At 41.1% G+C, this 20,592-nt stretch overlaps 1 protein-coding gene and 1 long non-coding RNA gene across 2 annotated transcripts in view; one reads left to right on the top strand and one right to left on the bottom strand.

Annotated features, from left to right (window-relative positions):
* LOC146522230 (up-regulator of cell proliferation-like) overlaps positions 1–20,592 on the bottom strand; it is a 239,821-nt gene that overhangs the window by 46,024 nt on the left and 173,205 nt on the right. The gene's annotated exons all lie outside the window — the stretch shown is intronic.
* On the top strand, positions 5,822–8,530 carry LOC146522238 (uncharacterized). The gene is made up of 2 exons (XR_014872649.1): positions 5,822–7,333; positions 7,425–8,530. It is a non-coding gene; the product is annotated as an uncharacterized LOC146522238 (long non-coding RNA).

The raw sequence follows: 20,592 nt of genomic DNA, 5'->3' as shown, positions 1-20,592 counted from the left end.
CTCTGATACACCGGCTACATAGGGGATGACAATGTTGTTGCGTCTGTCCTTCTTATCCTCCCTCGCTGGTGTCTGATCTTCTTTTCTGTGCCTCTTTGCTGACTTTAAGAATGCCCATTTAGGATAGCCGCACGTTTTTTGCCATTTCTCCACAACATTTGCCCATAGTGGACCTCATCACAGCCACAGAATCTGCCATACGGATTAATAAATTATCACAGACAGAAGCAGAGCAAATCAGGATGAAAGTCTCAGCCACCCTCTCCAGTGCCAAAGTCCCTCCGTCCAACCTCACAATACAGGAAAAGAAGGCCGTCGCTTCCCTGACTACGATGACCTGGATGACTGAGAACCTTCACAGACATATTAGATGAACACTTTCATTTTCACTCAAGATCATGTGATTTCTTGTAAAGGGGTTTAGTGCCTCACTTATTTCCATAAGGCAGTGTAGCGCAGGGGGAATTCTAAACGCCCTTTCAGTGAAGCGTAAACATGAGAATTACAATAACTTTATGTTCCACACAAACATGTGAACACAAAAATAATGCTGCGCAGCTGTGTAATGTGCTTCAAAAGTTTAATTTAAATAGTGTGCAATAAGTAAGACTACGATTACTGTTTCTGTGTGGCCTAACCCACTTTCTTCTTAGAGGGGTAAGATTAAGGGTTTAATTTTTGAGATGTATAGAGGTTGCAGTGGCTCTGAGCTATGTGCTCTAAAATCATTTGGAGGAAATGGTGCTGGTAGCAGCCAAATGTTTCAGTCAAAGTTTTCCTCACTCTTAGCTTGATGTAGGCCTGTGTTTGTAACTGCAGTTAAGGTTCATAAACCCAGTTTTGTGTGATAGTTTTAATGTACTTAGAGACACATTAGACATATTACAAACTTATCACATGAGAATTTGTTATATTGTGCTGGCTTAACAAGACCTTTGCACTGGTCGTAGCCACCTCTTTTTTTCTTGGCTATACTAGAAATTTAACAAGTGGGAGTTTAGTGAAACTCCAACTGTAGAGCAGTTTTTTCACTGTGCAAAAGCCCAACTACTGGCCATTCCAGTGGGCTAACATATTGAAATTGGTCTAGTTCTTGTAAAAAACACACACACACACACACACACACACACACACACACACACACACACACACAACAACAACAACAATTAAGAACTAAAATATGCACTGCGCTTGTTGAGATCCTTCACAGCAGTTCATTTTGGAGGTGGATGCCTTTTATTCAGGAGTTGGTGCCATGCTCTCAAAGAGAAGATTTAATGTATCCCCCCCGCCTTCCTCTCCTGCTCTCTCTCTCCCACAGGATGTAATTATGACATATGACACTATGCCAGGTGGGCCAATTTCACCACTAGATTTAACCTAGCTATCACCTACAGATCTGGATCCCACAATGTGAAACCAGTCCTCTCCCATCAATTTTTCACCTCTAAAACCACCTCCGAGGGTGCCAGAGTTCTTCCACCTTCCTGCGTCATTAGCTCACTGACTTGGGAGATTAACCCACTGGTCAAAAACACCCAGAGAAATGAGCCTGACCCAGGTAATTGACCACCTAACTGTCTTTTTGTTCCCTGAAGTGTCTGTTTTCAGGTTATACATTGGGCCTATACTGCTGTTCATTGTCACCCCAATCTCCTTCCTACAACGCCTGCTTTGGTGGCTGTTAGGTCTGGGCTCGCAGGCCTCGCTAGCTGAGAGACTTATCACCGTGAACAAAAGCAAAATAACCAGAGCTCAATCGGTTTTTAGTTGAGCAAAGGAAGCCTGGTCGGAATTTCAGAGTTCCAAGGTCTTTACCCAAACTCAGCCAGCTCCAAACTTCAGCCTCCCCTCACAGCCTCAAATTTATAAGCTTGTAACATATCTGATGTAAAGTTCATCTTCTCTGATTATGTTCTAGTTGAGGCCATTTTATTGATTGAAAACAGTTACACAACCCCCCATTGTAAAACCCATATAGTGTGTTGTAAAAGCTAAGGCACTGTGTGTGCATGCACGTGCAAACATGTGAGTGTGTGTATGTGTGTCTCTGTATACGTGACTTCCTGCTAGCTATATGTGGTTACAACCATTTAACAACATCTCTAGTCACAAAAAGGGTTATCTCCCCTCACCCCATATATGGCTCAACTTCTTTAACGGTGCACCAAATTCAAGCATAGGTGAAACCATAAAGGCAGGAAGTGAACATTCCTTACCAAATAAGGAAACCAGAATCTTACATGCAAGTGTACCTGCAGTTGGAAACTATTGCTAAATAGCTTCCAACAACATCCTACATGTAAGGGAGGAACAGAAAAATATCTAAACATGCAGTTCAAGACAAGGTTTACAACTTTAAGCACAACAATGACAACTTTTAACAAAATCACTCCAACAGTCGCCATCTCTCATTAAGGATGTCTGAGACTGAGGCTGCATGTTCGTTCTGTGCTCAAAATAAGAAATCCAATATCACAGAAGAGCATGTAATAGACACGCCGGTCCACCATGTCCGTGGACACACATGCAGAAGTTACAGTACCAGCAGGCGGGGATTCTGATCTGCTTCTTTTGAACACTTTCACTTTTACTCAGGATCATGGGACTTCCTGTTAAGTTTTTGAGAGCAAACTGCCTCAGATGATTTAGTGCACAGATGTTTTCTGCAGATGAAAGAAAATATCTATACAGAAATTAATCAATAAAATTCAGAATCATAATCAAGGTCAAAATGAGAATGAAACAAAAGAAACCCTTGTTTGTTACAAATTTATAAGCTTTTAACATATCTGATGTAAAGTTCATCTTCTCTGATTATGTTCTAGTTGAGGCCATGTATCTTTGTGTCTTGGCTTTGTGGTATTTCGTTATTTTCTGTTACTCTTTTCTGTTTCTTCAGCTGTGTCCCCGTGTCTGTCTGATCTCTGTCTTCTTATGTGTTTAACCTTCTGTCTTTGTCTCAAGTTGGGGTTTCTGTTGTTGCATTCTTTCTCTTGCTGTCTGTTCTTCCCTGTCTTGTGTGTCTTTTGCATAATCCTTAGTCATTAGGTTATCTCCAGCTGTGTTCCCACCTGTTTCCACCCTCTTGTTATCCTGTGTATGATTGTTTATTGTCTCAGTCTTACTTTGCTTTGTCGCATCCTCCTTTCCACAATCTGTTTGTTTTTTCCTGCCAGCTCATTCTGAGACTAATAACGTTTCAGAGGCAGCTCTATCAGACAGGGTGTCCAAATTCATGCTCCAACGTTTTCGGAGATGTTTGTTACCCACCACATTGATAGCTGACCGGCTAACTCGAGCCGGCGAGAACAGTGAACTCCCGTCACATTGTTTTCAGACCCCCGCAGTCTTTCGTTACTCAGGTTAAACATGATATATAAGCCACTTAGATAACTTAAAAATGTTATTGTTTGGCTTGTTTCAGTGTTTTATTTGTTGGTGAGTAAATCAGTTTGGCTAAGATTACAGCTGAATAAACGTCAAACAGAAAACTGATTAAACAGAAGCATGAGATGATCGAGAATTTACTCCAGTGTCCTGTTATATTTTAGATAGCAAGGAGCAGACGGCCGAGTTTATTCAACTCCACCGAGACAGCTGGTAGGGCTGCTCGATTATGGCAAAAATGATAATCACGATTATTTTCACTGAAATTGAGATCTCGATTATTTGACGATATTTATTTAACAATAACAATGTATTGAATAATGACTTTAAAGATTGTCAAAAAATAATATAAAATAGTGTGCAAATACTGATAACTAGGGATGGGTACCGGTATCTAGTGCCATCATGGCACCGGTTCTGACATAAACGGTAGTAACCAGACTGAAAAGCAGCGCACATTTCGGTGCTTTATTTCGGTGCTTTTTTTTTTTCCTGAGATGTGATACACTTTGAATTCTAGCCAATCATTTTATGTTTCCAAGGATAGTGGGCGGGTCCAGGTACGTACGTTCTTTTAGAGCAGAGCTACAGATTAAAATGCCCAAGGCTAAGCAGTCAAAAGTCTGGCTGTACTTCACAGCAAAATATGCAAACTCAGCAGCCTGCAACAAGTGCTTTAAGCTTATACTGTGATACTGTCAAAGGAGGTAACACCTCAAATCGAATGAAACACCTGGCGACGCATAGCGGTTTTTTTTTAAAGCCGAGAAATGCACCGTATTTGATAGCTTGCTGCGAGACCTCACACCGTGCACATCTACTGCGGGTGTAGCCGTAGCCCTGCCAGTGTAGCAGAAATGATGATGGATAATGATGGCAGCAGCAGCCGTTCTTCTCTGCGTGAGTAGCTTAATGTTGTTCATGTGTAATTTACGTTGAGTAGGTGTTACGGATTCAAATATTGGGAATGGATACAGGAGGAAAACCAAAATAACCACACTGGTCCGGCCGGGTCAAGTCAAACGATGATTTAATGAACACACGCGTGGGGAGATGGACACCATACACAGACAGCATCAGATCTCAAAATGGTGGAGCCTTGATCAAACTCTTATAGCCTCTAGTGGCCCCCACCTAATCATAAAAGCCTAAACATTCACATTCTTTCTCTCACACAGCGCCTAAGCTACAACCTTGGCTCCCTGTTTATCTGCTCCTGCTGATGGGGCAGAATGCTCTGTTCTCTTCTAATCAGACAAATGAGACAATGACTTTCTGTGAACAATATTTTCTTATAACTCAGCAGTATAATGCATCACAAAACAATATCATTCATTCACAATAAATCAACAGTCTAATATAATGCAAATCAGTTTACCAAATGTGATAATTATCACCTTCTTCTAATTCAGGAGCATAATGCAAACTAAAACTACATAATAATTCACAATCTTTAATTAGGGGTCTAACATTGCATAAAGTAATATCATAATCCGACAATTCCCCCTGATGAGCTCTTTAGACTTAAAGAGCTCACTTACACCCTGCAATCCAGTGTTGCCGGGTTCATTTCTCCTTACTCCTTAGGCCCTTTGTCCCCCTGTTGGGTGAACCATATGTGAGATGACCTCTGTGTTTGCGCAGTTCAGATGCAAGAAAAACTTTTATTACAACAACAACAGTGGGTACAGATGATACTCCCATCACTCCCCAGTTCTCCCACAGCTTTATTTCGGTGCTACCTTATACCCTCCAAACGTACTCGGACTAGAACCTCTGTCCGAGGAGCTTGTAACCTTTATTTTATTGCTGTAGGCACCAATGTCTTCCAGTCGGGTGATCCTCGGCTCTTGTTTCCTTCAACTTCAGGGGTTAGACAACCCTTCAGTCGTTGCACAGATCAGGGGATTATTCTGCCCCGATTTCAAACAATGATCTGTGTATTCTGGGATCACAGCTGTGTTCCCCAGGAAAAGGAACAGAAAGGTGTTCTCCTTATGACCAACAGCCTCTCGAACGTCGTTGGTGTGGTGTTCCTGGATTTCCGTCAACCCCTTCATGGTTATTGCTGTGTTTATTTGATCCATCCTTTTTAGGTGACTAACTGGAGCCCAAAATGCCATGACACTTGAACCCAGTTGATGTTTCAGCAGTCACTGTGTCTGTCTCTGCTGCCAAGGATCCTCGTATATCTGTGACCTCGTCTGGTGTCTGTTCCTTTCTCTGTAAGAGACAGAAAACCAAAACACCTCTCTTCCCAGCTCTAACAATCTAATGTTGTTGTCTGCTGATCTTTTGGTGGTTCAGAATTTGTTTAGAATATTCAGAATGTCCCAAGGACTTATCCTAATTTAGTGTATGTGTGTGTAAGCGTGTTGCATTTAGCCCGCTGCACTCAAGGCATTTCCTACACTTTATCAGTCCGGAACTATCGCCGAACGAAGCTTATGACCTTCAAAAAACCGAGTGCCAACTCATTATAAGCACATTTGCAAGATATGTATAAAAATGATTAAAACCACTCATTCTAATAAAAGACATAAACAAATTAGCCATTTCTAAATCTAACATGTGTCCATTCAATGAAGCTAGAAAATTAAAAGAAAAGGTTAGTGACCTCGTATCTTAGAAAGTATCAGACTTTCTCCTATCCAGTGTCGTTGCTCCAGTCTTGTTATTCTGTGTTAGGGAATGAAATCAATTTAATTGTCATATTAGATCTGTTCAACTCCTGGCTCCGCCCAGAGCCTGCGTCTTCACAATCGTCTACAAACAAAACCTGTATTATTATGAACTTCACTTCAACATGAACTTGTTGACTACTTTTGACACCTGTAGATAGAAGATTAACATGGGGTTATAACAATCACTGTAATACAAATGTTAATATGTCAATAACTTCAATAAATGTTCAATGCAATGCTTGTTATATGATTCTGATGTAACAATAATGCTGATGCTAAAATAACAGTAAAACACACCCTTTTTATCCCTTACTAACCACAGCAGGGGCCTCTATGTTTTAATTCAGCCATGAAGCTCACCTGATTCATCACTGAGCCCCACCGGCACTGGCATCTGACAGGGTGGTGCTGCATATTCTTCCTTTAATGTCACTATTTTCAATCTGTTAATTAGAGTGCTTAAACATGAAGTAGACTACGTCCACCACAAGTCAATACAACTGTGAATGTGGCCAATTATCAATCTATTTACCAATCAATAACAAAAAATAGCTTTTATTTTATGCATGCTTTTAGTCAACCACTCACCCACAGGATCTCCAATCCCAGAAAATTCCTTCTCCTCATTTAATGAGTCTGTCCTCCTTCCATGCCCTGGTAACTGGTCCATCCAGAGCTGTATCATTATGAAATATACATACAACAAGCCAAACCACACTTTGGTCACACCAACCCTTTTCCGCCCTGAAGATGTCCAACGCCATCTTAGTCTGGACTGTCAAAGGTGACTTTAACGCTGATTGTTCCGACAATCCATTTATAACATTTCCTGGTCAGATTAGCCAATCTCTGCACACTGGAATAAACATAATCAACATGATCAACATTTTTCCTGCGTGTTTTTCACCATCTTATTAATTCCAATGGTCCATCCTTATGTGGTTTGCTGCATTATGTTTATCTAGAACTCCACTCTGTCTCTAAATGTTTGAATAATTTTTCATTTTTTGGGTCAAGTTTTAAGAATTTGACCATACGTGAAATTAATGGTGTTATTGTAACATGGTAGACTAGTGTGCCTGTGTTAATTCAGCTCCATATTATTGTGTGAAGTTGCACTGGGTTGGGAGTGGTTTTTTGTGCGTGTGTCACATTTTTGGTGAGCCAATGGCTGGAATGGGGTTGGACTAATTAGAGCCAGGTGTACTTGATTGCACTGATACACTGGTCTACTTATAGCCCACACTACAAACACTGCTGTGTCATTTTGTCTCTCTGTGCATGTATGTAATGTGATAATCTGATATGTTTGGGATGGATGGGTTTTGCGCTATGAATTTTATACTGAAGGTGTCATTTTGTCTCTCTGTGCAGGCCAGGGCCTATTATATGCCACAGCCTAAAGGCAGCATAGTTGCACAGGTTGGAGTGATCACTGGCAATATGCTTGCAGGGTAGTGGGTCTCCAAGGACAACTTCTACCCCTGTTAAAGGCAACATGTGGAGTGCCACTGGCCGTGTGGCATAGCTGGCTCTGGCCTTGGGACTGTGTGTTTTTATTTGATTCATGAATGGGACACTGGACTGTTTTATCTTTTATCTCTTGATATTTTTTGTCACTAAATTATCTTTTAGAATTTTATTGACTGTCATCGTTTTGCCCACGACTGAGACGGTTGGTCAGACCTAAAATCTTTCTTTGGGTGTGTTACATTATCACCCCCATCGGGGCTTACCTTTCCCACTTCTGATGATATTCCTCCCTATTCTTTGCAAGTACCCGCTTTTGGTGGCGAGAAACTGTTGGTGTGGTCAAGTGGGCGCTGTAAACACAAAAGCTCAGGACAGAACAGTTATCAGTCATGTACTTCATACAAAATTAGCATATATTGAATTTCATATTGATCCTCTGAGTGTAATGGTACATTTTAATTTGAATTTATCAAAACTAAACAATAATTTTTCTTTAGTTTTTGCTCTTGTTCTTGTGCAGCACCACATCTCAGCACATGCCCCTGTCAGTTCTATCTTACTTTTCTAAATTATTGACTATTTCAATGGAGAACCTAAATGACGTGGACCAAGGTTTGTCATTACATATCTCTATTTTGAATGTGACAAGTCTATCATTCCCCTGTTATTCATAGACATCAGTAGAGTTTTTGTCTTTATCTATCAAAATTAATTGGCTTTTTACAGTGGCCTGCTATGGTTAATAATAACATGTTCAGTCTTGAGTGAAATCAAAGCTTCTCTTCACTTTAGCATTTAACATTCCCAACAATATAATGTGCTGCATTAATCGAAACACAGCTAATAAAACCCAATTTTCTTAATGGAAACATCAGTAGCTCAAAATTAGCAACCAAAGGGTTAAGTCTGCAGTTCACACTCATGTGAAGCTACAGCCTCCCCCCCTAGTCTCTGTCCTCCTACTCCTGCAAAAACAAAACAAAGCGAGACAAAACATCCACCCTTCTTTTACAAGCTGGGTGAATTGTTTGTGGACGTTTACTAATCCTAAAGTCGGTACCGTTTTTGTCTCAGTATCAAGTCAGTTAAAACTTTTAGTCGTCAGTCCATCACAGTCCAGTCACATGCATACATTCACACACATTCATACCAGATATTGCTGATAATGGAGTCTCACGCGGAACCTATTCGAGGCTCCATCACCAGCAAGATGACGTCATCATTTTAAAAGAAAAACAGTTCCTTGTTTTTTTTAGAGTGGATTGACTCGCTGCAATCCTTTTAGGCTCAGGACTTCTCATGTGATCAATGTCCCATATAAGTGAATTTCTCCAGAGCCCATTATAATTATGGAGAAAAATACTTTGCGACTGTTTCTAGTAATCATGTTTTATAGCGCTTTAAAGTTCAATCTCTCAGGCCTGGATTAAAGAGCTGATTTGTTAAATCAGGAACTCACAAAATACCAAAATATCACCACCGGTGGATCACTCCTCTCAGATGTTCTTATTTCAGTGCACTGTAACAAAAGCAAAGACAAACGTAACCAATAAAATACTCATATAATAACAAATACTGGGGCCCGTTAGAAACATGTCCAAACATAAAACCATCTTTCTCTCTCTTAGAGAAAGAAAACAATCCAAACCTCACTGATAAAATCAACCTAGTGTTAAGCAAAACCCAAAATCAACCAAAACTTCACCAGAAAGTTTTTCTCTGTCCAGGGACAATATTGTGTAAGCATACAGGTACCGTAACTTCTTTTGCACTGACAAAAACATGTTGGACTTATTTGATTCAATAGTGGACACTAGTTGCACACAAATGTTTTGCTTTGGTAAAAACTTAAACAACTGAGTTAAATCAACACAACCTTTTCATTTTCAGTTAACCTGTGCATTTTGAGTTCATATAACACGATTAAAACATGTTCAGATGGAGTAAGTTGAACTCCTGGAATATTTTAATCCTTCACAATTCTGTCATTTTATTTCAACACTATTCAATAACTTTTATCCAAATTCTACTTGGTCCCTTAAATACTACATGTTGTCTTCATATTGCCTACGGTTCAACAAAGTCTAAATTCTGGTTACCATAAAAATTGAATGGGTCTACAACAACTACCATCCTCCTATCTTTATCCTAATTGCACGAGGGCTGGGAAATAACTCTGAAGTGATAGGTTACGACGCAGGGTGCACCCCGAACCGGTCACCAGTTTATCACCTAGAAACAAACAACCATTTACACTTACATTCACGGATAATTTAGAATCATCAATTAACCTAACTCTAACAGCTGCATGACTTTTCACTGTGGCAGGAAACCAGAATACCCAGAGAGAAACCACTGCAAACTAGCCAGACTGTGGACTTGCACCCAGGACCTTCTTACTGTGGAGCAACAGCACTCACCAGCATGCCAACAATGTAGGAAATACAGGGAAGCTATGATTTCCTGTTGAATTTTATACAAATCTTTAAAGCCTGAGGCAATTGTGTTAAATACCTGTGGGATGCTTACATAAATCCAAGGGCTGGCCCCCTTTTCTTCTTTTTGTTTTATATTTTATTATTGTTATTATTATTATTTTTTATTTTTATTTTTTTTTCAGTGTGTTCCTCCTTCAATTAAATCTCAATCACAAAAATGTGGTGCTCCGAAATAAGGCTCACACCGTTAATTCATAATTTTCACTCTGTACCACTGCTCCTTATCAGGCTGTGTGAAGCACAGTAAACAATTCAGTTGAGGCCTTGAGCCATAAACAGACATCACTCACAGACATTGTTTTCATAACCAAACTGCTCTAGACCCTGTCCCCTAAATCTACACAAATGCCCTCTGGGTGACATGAAATGCATTTAACCAATTAAACAATCAATGGCTTCTAGTTGTTGTAACAAATTCTGTATTTGGACGTTTGTGTGCAGCATTTTGCGTATCAGCATAGCATTTGTTAGTAAAGCATTCTTCATTGCATCAGCGTGTGTGTATCACTCTTCATTGCACAAACATGTGTGTGTGTGTGTGTGGATCACTTCTCCGTGAATTGAGTCAGCATTTCGATTTATGTGCGTGTGTGTATGTCATTTCTCAGTCAATCAACGAGTGCATATGTGTTCATATGTGTGTTTCTCTTGCTTCTGAGTCAGTGTATGTAAATGTGTGTGTTTGTGTGTGTGTTTGTGTTCATCACTTTCCTGTTCTGGTGTTCTGGGTAAACCATGGCCTGAAGCGCGCTCTGGGGTCCTGCCTCCCCCTTTTCAGTCCGTTTGGGTCCATTGGTGCTGCTGCCCAAAGTTCTCTCCATACTTGTTCTAGCCCCAATTGAGGCAGTCCTTTTCTCCAGTGTCCTGCATCTTCTCCTTGTCCAGCTCCTCCTTAACTTGACCCTTTTTGCTTCTGTAGGTCCTTCAGGGTTTGCTCCTGCTGTTGGAGCTTCTCGTCAGGTTTGGCAACCTCCTGCTCCAGCAAGCTCCGGCCTGATTTTAAGTCCTGTATCTGGGACTCCAAGCCTGACTGATGGGTTCGATTAGCAGCCAGCTCCTCCTGAGGCATGCTCAGTTTCTGCTCTGATGTCTTGAGCTCTCACTGAGGGCAGAAACCTCAGTCTTTTCCGTACACGTCAGATTGAAGTTTATTGGTGTTTTCCTTGCTTTGCTCCACGGCCTTCTGCAGCTCTGCTGTTCGGCTCTTCTCAGAGGTCAGCTCCTGGCTGAGCCCCGACACCTGTGCCTTCAGCTTATGTTCTTCTGCTGCTTTTGTCCAATCTGAGGTGCCTTCTGACCTCAGTTACTCCTCGTGTCTCTGGCACGCCCTTTTTGCTGCCCGATCCTCCGTGTTGGTCCATCACTGTCCTGCACAGTTTTAATGCAGAGTTGTTAAGGTCAGCATTCTTTTGCTCGGCCTCACTTTTCATCCGGGCTTAATAGGCGTCTCGTCACAGCTCTGTCAGCTGAAGCTGTCTGGAAATCTCCCCCGTGTCGTGAAACGGGCCTTGGATTTAACGTTCTCCGTCTCCGCTGCATGAGATCTTATTCCTGCAGCACTGTTGACATTCTCAGGTTGTTGTTGTGGGTCCAGCTGCTGTAGCATTTAGTCAGGGTCACATCAAAGATGGTAGAAGGGAGAGCAAAGATGGTAGAGGGGAGAGCAGGAGTCCAGGTCAGCCTCGGCTTTCAGGGCCGACAAAGCAGCCTGTAATTAACCCTTAAGGACCCACAGTGACACTGGTGTCACTGCCCCTTTACACTTAGAGACTTGGTTATATATGATTCATTTGATATAAGACCCCCGTAATTTTCATGAAAGTAGAAATAGGTCTGGGCTCTTAAGGGTTAAGCATAAAGAGAAAAAACAAAACAAAAACAAAACAAAAACAGACGAACAGGAAAATGATGTTGTTTTGGCTGTGTTGTTCAGAGAGGGGCCAGGCCCTGTGTCAGCCTTCTCCCCCCCTTTTTTTTGTTTTTTCTCACTATATAATCAACTCCTAACCCACCAAGTTGACAGGACAACACAGGTACACGTTAAAATTCTTAAGATCATGTTTAATAATTCAAAAAAGGAATTTTATTTCATTCAATAATCACTTGTATTAATCAATCAGAGGAAAACATGTCACAATTTGACTCTTTTAACCACTAAATTTGTTGTTTCATCACTGGTTTGTGATTTACCAGTGTCTGTCTTTTTGAAGTGAAGTTGTTGTCCTGCAACCCAGAGAGTTTATTTGTTAGTAGTGGATAGACTTTATCATTTAACATCAGGTGTATGTTAAGTTTTGCTGCTTTAAGCTTGCTTGAAAATTTTCACGTGTTCATGAGTGTAAGCTGTTTCTTCATTGCGTGTATGTGCGTTTGTGGGTGAGTTATTTTAACTTTTTTTTTTTTTTTTTTTTCTCAAGCAAGGCATTTCTCCAATTGTGTGTGTTTTTAATTTTGTTTCCCAAATTTTGATTTCCCACCTTAAATAACAGCATTCCATGTCTTCAGCCAGGAATTAGAGCTTGCTTGTGAGATTCAGGGACACATGGTGCCAAAAACAATTCAGTGAAAAACTTGCCTGAAAATTTCCAGTGATGGTAACCGATAACTGGAGGAGAAGATGTCCTTTAAGCTACTTTTTCGGGTGGGGACAAAGTGACAGGTCAAACTGTAAAATTTTGAGCCAGAGCTTGGCCTGTGTGCCGTCCCAATTTTATTAATCTATCCTTTTGCCGCTGTACTCAGGTCTCCTGGTTGAGAGAAATCCACCTGTATTAAGAGACTAAAACATTCATTTACTATTTTTCTTACAACATCCATTTAATTCATCCACCTAGATTTTACTCTCTCTCTTGGTGCATAGTTCACACAGTCAGGCAGTTGCCTTTTATGGGCATGCAAGTTTCCGGTCACTCACCCCCAGCAGCTGCGAAGCCGTCTCTCCCATATCAAAACTCAGCCAAACATTAAACATTCACCGTAGTCATTCGAAACTTTATTTGTAATATTATAATCAGCAAAATCAGCATTTTAATTACAGCCATGTATCATTGTTTGCAAATCATACTTATATAAAACTCAATAACACGCTAAACAGGAAGTCCTCTGTGGGCTTCACAGCAGCCACCTCATTTGCATGTTCACACACTATCTAAAAAATACCTCGCAGCGCACTGTCGTCACACACAGCCTCGTTTCACACTCAACTTTCTATTATATTACAAAGACGTCTTATATTCACAATCACTCTCAGGCCTGAAAGTTTTAGCGCCTACACAATTTTGACAAATTTAAGATAACGGGTCCAACCGAAGAAAGTCCAACTTTTTTGTAATCAATTAACCAGTATCAGACTCTAACTGTATCTGGCCTCATCTCTAAAGTCCCTAAGTCAATTTACAGTGCCCAAAAAAGCGCAGATACCGTTCAACACGGTAAGGAGACTCTAACTCCTAGTTATTCTGGAGTGCCCCAAGCTCCACAGTGACCAACTGACTATCCCTCGAAGAGGACAAGGCCTAGGCGTCCCTGGCCTTGGCAAGCGTTACCTCTGAGCACTGCGCCTCCTAGTGGACTCTAACCACCGTTCTAACAAAATTTATAATACTTTTAAACCGCCGTCAACCCTCTAAAACAAGAGTATGACTGACGCAGATGCAACGTTACGGACAATGGAGCCTCTAACTCTCAACATGGCCAACACAGATGCAATCCATTAGACCAATGGAGCCTCTAACTCACAAAATGACCAATTCCCTATCAAACTACCTGAGCCTCTAACTCAGTATTATTTTCCTTTACCTTGGGCCTCTAACCCAGTATTATTACTTTTAAGCTTATTTCAAGTTTCAAAACTCATGAGATTTTTTCATCAAAATCAAAACAGGCCTTCACCAGTAATTTCAGTGAGTAGACTTTTAATTTATACAGTCCAATTTGGCACAGTTTGGATTTACATTCAACAGGTTGTGCCTCACCTTTAGATATGCCGGCTTGCCCACTCACGTCAGACCACTGGCTCGTGCCTGCCCGTTCAACCACCTCGGACCGTCCAAACCTCCAAAACTTCCATCCCAATACCACAGGACGAGCCCCCAAAACTGTTACGGATTCAAATATTGGGAATGGATACAGGAAGAAAACCAAAATAACCACACTGGTCCGGCCGGGTCAAGTCAAACGATGATTTAATGAACACACGCGTGGGAGATGGACACCATACACAGACAGCATCAGATCTCAAAATGGAGGAGCCTTGATCAAACTCTTATAGCCTCTAGTGGCCCCCCACCTAATCATAAAAGCCTAAACATTCACATTCTTTCTCTCACACAGCGCCTAAGCTACAACCTTGGCTCCCTGTTTATCTGCTCCTGCTGATGGGGCAGAATGCTCTGTTCTCTTCTAATCAGACAAATGAGACGATGACTTTCTGTGAACAATATTTTCTTATAACTCAGCAGTATAATGCATCACAAAACAATATCATTCATTCACAATAAATCAACAGTCTAATATAATGCAAATCAGTTTACCAAATGTAATAGTTATCACCTTCTTCTAATTCAGGAGCATAATGCAAACTAAAACTACATAATAATTCACAATCTTTAATTAGGGGTCTAACATTGCATAAAGTAATATCATAATCCGACATAGGCTAACCACGTTATTACATTAATGCATGTAACGTGAACTAGCAAACACCATCATAGCTACATGCGGCTGTCTTCTTGTTTGATGGCAGATACTCCGTTCACGCTGGCCAAAAAGGCTAAAATGACCAAAGAAAAAGTGGGAAACAGCTAAACATGAGAGGTTTTTGGACAAAGTTTGTGTTTTTTCCATTGTTTAAGCACTGCTTCCAGCCAAGAGTGATACCATATTTGCCCCATAGCTGCAGAAAAGGCTAACATTGTTATCTTTTTACAAAAAAACAGCTGAACATGAGAGGTTTTTGGACCAATTTTGTGTTCTCCATTCTTTAAGCACTGGTTTGAGCACCGTTTAAGCACCAGCACCGTTTTAAAAGTACCGGTTTGGCACCAGTATCGGATAAAACCTAAACGATACCCATCCCTACTGATAACAGTGCAAATGTTTGCAATATAAAAAATAAATGAAAAATGTAAACATCTATGTTTAGTGAACTTTGCAGTGTTGCTCTGTGGTGCAGCTACGACACTGTAGCAAAGTTTACACACTATGTCTACTTGATCCACGTCTGACTCCGCGAACCCATAATGTTTCCACACCACTGAAGTTTTTTTTACCTCTCTTTTCAACCAACAGCAGTCACTCTCCTCTCCAAATAACTTCTGCTTAGCTTTCCGAGCTTCCCTCGGGTCCTCTTAATCAGCGGTCCCCAACCCCCGGGCCTCGGACCGGTACCGGTCCATGAGTCGTTTGGTACCGGGCCGCGAGAGTTGAGACTCAGGTGTGAAATGTATAGTTTTCAGGGTTTTTATCGGCTTTCAGCGTTATTTTGTTATCGTTTTTATCGTTTACTCGGTTTTCCTTGGTCTTTTCACGTGTGTTATGAATGAATCTTCTTTTTTTCGGTACCGGTACTAGTTTTATTTTGTTGTATTTACCCACGACACCTTAAAGGCCGGTCCATGAAAATATTGTCGGGCATAAACCGGTCCGTGGCGCCAAAAAGGTTGGGGACCGCTGTTTTAGGGTATGTCTCTACCAGCTTTGCACATCTAGAGACTGAAATACTTGCCCATTCTTCTTTGCAAAACAGCTCCAGCTCAGTCAGATTAGATGGACAGCGTTTGTGAACAGCACTTTTCAGATCTTGCCACAGATTCTCGATTGGATTTAGATCTGGACTTTGACTGGGCCATTCTAACACATGGATGTGTTTTGTTTTAAACTGTTCCATTGTTGCCCTGGCTTTATGTTTAGGGTCTCTGCAAAAGACTGTCCTGTATTTGGCTCCATCCATCTTCCCATCAACTCTGACCAGCTTCCCTGTCCCTGCTGAAGAGAAGCACCCCCAAGGCATGATGCTGCCACCACCATATTTGACAGTGGGGATGGTGTGTTCAGAGTGATGTGCAGTGTTAGTTCTCCGCCACACATAGTGTTTTGCATTTTGGCCAAAAAGTTGCATTTTTGCAAATGCCAGAGCACCTTCTTCCACATGTTTGCTGTGTCCCCCACATGGCTTGTGACAAACTGCAAACGGGACTTCTTATGGTTTCTGTTAACAACGGCTTTCTTCTTGCCACTCTTCCATAAAGGCCAACTTTGTGCAGTGCACGACTAATAGTTGTCCTATGGACAGATTCCTCCACCTGAGCTGTAGATCTCTGCAGCTCGTCCAGAGTCACCATGGGCCTGTGAGTTTAGGTGGACGGCCTTGTCTTGGTAGGTTTACAGTTGTGCCATACTCCTTCCATTTCTGAATTATCGCTTGAACAGTGCTCTGTGGGATGTTCAAGGCTTGGGAAATCTTTTTGTAGCCTAAGCCTGCTTTAAATTTCTCAATAACTTTATCCCTGACCTGTCTGGTGTCTAAACCCAATCGAGAATCTGTGGCAAGATCTGAAAACTGCTGTTCACAAACGCTGTCCATCTAATCTGACTGAGCTGGAGCTGTTTTGCAAAGAAGAATGGGCAAGAATTTCAGTCTCTAGATGTGCAAAGCTGGTAGAGACATACCCTAAAAGACTGGCAGCTGTAATTGCAGCAAAAGGTGGTTCTACAAAGTATTAATTCAGGGGGCTGAATAATTACGCACACCCCACTTTTCAGTTATTTATTTGTAACAAATGTTTGGAATCATGTATGATTTTCGTTCCACTTCTCACATTTACACCACTTTGTATTGATCTTTCACGTGGAATTCCAATAAAATTGATTCATGTTTGTGGCTGTAATGTGACAAAATGTGGAAAAGCTCAAGGGGGCCGAATACTTTTGCAAGCCACTGTAAGTGGACCTTATGTTCTTCAATCGTCCTGCAAAAAATCAAAATATTATTCAGACCAGTAGTTCTCAAACTTTTTACATCATTCCCCACATGGCAGGAAGAAATATTTTCACGCCCCATCTAAACAAAACAATGACAGAAAAGCCGAGCTGCAACTTTATTAAGATAATAAACTCATTCACAATGAATCCTTCAGTAATTTGTTTTAAACAAGCAACTTTTATTTCAAATAACTATTTGTAACTTTTGTCTAGACTGCTTCATTAGTCTGCACCACTTCTTAAAAAAGCAACAAGTTAAACAGAATGCGAACATTGCCAAACATGGAAAAAGAAAGTCAGTCAAAAAAAGAAATCCAGAAACTTGTAAACAGAGATGAAAAATATATGTGACCATATTCTAACTGTACACAAATGCAACGAGATTCAATGTTCAGCTACTCAATATCATAATCTCTCATTAATAAATTTAAAAGAGATAAGAATACTAAAATTATGCACTATATTAAAAAAAAACACACACACAACAACAACATTGGTGTGGGGAAAGGTTTAAGCTTAAGCTTATAAATCATGTTACACAGTTACAGCACATACGTTTTTCCCAAAAAGTTGATTCTGTTCATCTGGATGTAGCGTTTCAGTGGAATCGTCAACCGATTGAAGCAGGTGACACAGATTAATCAATATAAGGATGAGCTCATTTCTATACACGCTGAGAACCTCCACTATCAAAATGGAGTGTTATTCAGATGTGGGTGTCTGTAACAGGGCTGCCCTTAGTGGCTGGAATCACAGTGAGGCAGACCAAGTCAAAGATTATGGAACAAAAAGTATTTGTTTTTCATGCAGCTCTCCTCTCAAATAATTCCCATGTCAAGTTTATTCACAGCACAACAATCAACGTCTAATGATAACTGGCAGCCTTAAATACCTTCAGCTGTCACAGACTAAACCATTATTCCACTCACAGGTAAGTTCTTAAATCCCAACCTTCCACCACATACAATACATCAATTTAAATAAATAAATATATACATACATTTCACATTATCATATTAATAAATATTTTAAACTTTAATCTTACACCAAACCCATTATTATAAAAACCCAAAAACCCAAGCACAAAAGATTCCCCATACTCCCTTAACAACACTGGAAGTCCCAGGCTTTTCTAAGCCCAAGTCAGCCAAGTGGAAGCTAAATTGGCTAGTCTTTTAGCATCAATTCATATGTAAAGTCGGTTGTTACTTGAGAAGTGGGGGAGTGGGGGTGTGTGAATGATTGCTGATTTCTAACTGCCAACTGCCTCTTTGTTAGTGTGTGGGGGTGGGGAGCTGCTAAAAGCTGTGAACTTCCTTTCCTGTTGAGGTCAATGAAATTGTCATCTTGCGGGGTTTACTAGGCTGCTGGTCAGCAAACCTGTGAAACCCACAGTATAACCCTAACCCTGCAGTATATTGCAAGTAAACCTGACAAGTTTGGGATCAAGTTTTGGGTGGCTTGTGACCTAAAATCCAAGTACATTTGCAATGTCTTCCCATATCTTGGCAAGGGAAGTACATTTGCAAGAGAGTTGGCTCACTCTCATATGGCTGGGAAGAAGGCAAGAAAAGAACAGTTGCTTTGGACACAACCCTCCACACCTAGCCCTGGAAAAAGAGCCATGTGTTAGGTCAAACACAAATGCAAGAACAATCATGTCACTGTGCGATGTGTTCACTGCTACAGATACTATGGCAGTGCCAGGATAGTGAGTGATTGCTGAAAATGTTGAAATGTACTCACTCACTTTTTATTATTATTTGTAAATATGTGTACAAATGGTTGTTTTTTGTTTGTTGTTTTTTTTTGTACTGTTTTTATCAATAAATCTCAGCAACAAAGGAAATACACCCATGTGTGTTGATTTCTCCCTAAGATGGCAAACAGAAACACAAGTTTCCTTCCTAACCCTAACGGCTCAGCACCACCTTATTTACAGTGGGGCAAAAAAGTATTTAGTCAGCCACCGATTGTGCAAGTTCCCCCACTTAAAATGATGACAGAGGTCAGTAATTTGCACCAGAGGTACACTTCAACTGTGAGAGACAGAATGTGAAAAAAAAATCCATGAATTCACATGGTAGGATTTGTAAAGAATTTATTCGTAAATCAGGGTGGAAAATAAGTATTTGGTCACCTCAAACAAGGAAAATCCCTGGCTCTCACAGACCTGTAACGTCTTCTGTAAGAAGCTTTTCTGTCCCCCACTCGTTACCTGTATGAATGGCACCTGTTTGACCTCATCATCTGTATAAAAGACACCTGTCCACAGCCTCAACCAGTCAGACTCCAAACTCCGCCATGGCCAAGACCAAAGAGCTTTCGAAGGACACCAGGAAAAGAATTGTAAACCTGCACCAGACTGGGAAGAGTGAATCTACAATAGGCAAGCAGCTTGGTGTGAAAAAATCAACTGTGGGAGCAATCATCAGAAAATGGAAGACATACAAGACCACTGATAATCTCCCTTGATCTGGGGCTCCACGCAAGATCTCATCCCGTGGGGTCAAAATGATCATGAGAACGGTGAGCAAAGATCCCAGAACCACACGGGGGGACCTGGTGAATGACCTGCAGAGAGCTGGGACCAAAGTAACAAAGGTCACCATCAGTAACACACTACAACGGCAGGGAATCAAATCCCGCAGTGCCAGACGTGTTCCGCTGCTGAAGCCAGTGCATGTCCAGGCCCGTCTGAAGTTTGCCAGAGAGCACATGGATGATACAGCAGAGGATTGGGAGAATGTCATGTGGTCAGATGAAACCAAAGTAGAACTTTTTGGTATAAACTCAACTCGTCATGTTTGGAGGAAGAAGAATACTGAGTTGCATCCCAAGAACACCATACCTACTGTGAAGCATGGGGGTGGAAACATCATGCTATGGGGCTGTTTTTCTGCCAAGGGGACAGGACGACTGATCCGTGTTAAGGACAGAATGAATGGGGCCAAGTATCGTGAGATTTTGAGCCAAAACCTCCTTCCATCAGTGAGAACTTTGAAGATGAAACGAGGCTGGGTCTTCCAACATGACAATGATCCAAAACACACCGCCCGGGCAACAAAGGAGTGGCTCCGTAAGAAGCATTTGAAAGTCCTGGAGTGGCCTAGCCAGTCTCCAGACCTCAACCCCATAGAAAATCTGTGGCGGGAGTTGAAAGTCCGTGTTGCTCGGCGACAGCCCCAAAACATCACTGCTCTTGAGAAGATCTGCATGGAGGAATGGGCCAAAATACCAGCTACTGTGTGTGCAAACCTGGTAAAGACCTATAGTAAACGTTTGACCTCTGTTATTGCCAACAAAGGTTATGTTACAAAGTATTGAGTTGTATTTTTGTTATTGACCAAATACTTATTTTCCACCCTGATTTACGAATAAATTCTTTACAAATCCTACCATGTGAATTCATGGATTTTTTTTTCACATTCTGTCTCTCACAGTTGAAGTGTACCTCTGGTGCAAATTACTGACCTCTGTCATCATTTTAAGTGGGGGAACTTGCACAATCGGTGGCTGACTAAATACTTTTTTGCCCCACTGTACATAACAAAAGCAGCAGTTCA

This window comes from Neolamprologus multifasciatus, chromosome 3 (genome assembly GCF_963576455.1).
Source record: "Neolamprologus multifasciatus chromosome 3, fNeoMul1.2, whole genome shotgun sequence".
Classification (NCBI taxonomy): domain Eukaryota; kingdom Metazoa; phylum Chordata; class Actinopteri; order Cichliformes; family Cichlidae; genus Neolamprologus; species Neolamprologus multifasciatus.
This window is presented reverse-complemented; position numbering and strand designations above follow the sequence as displayed.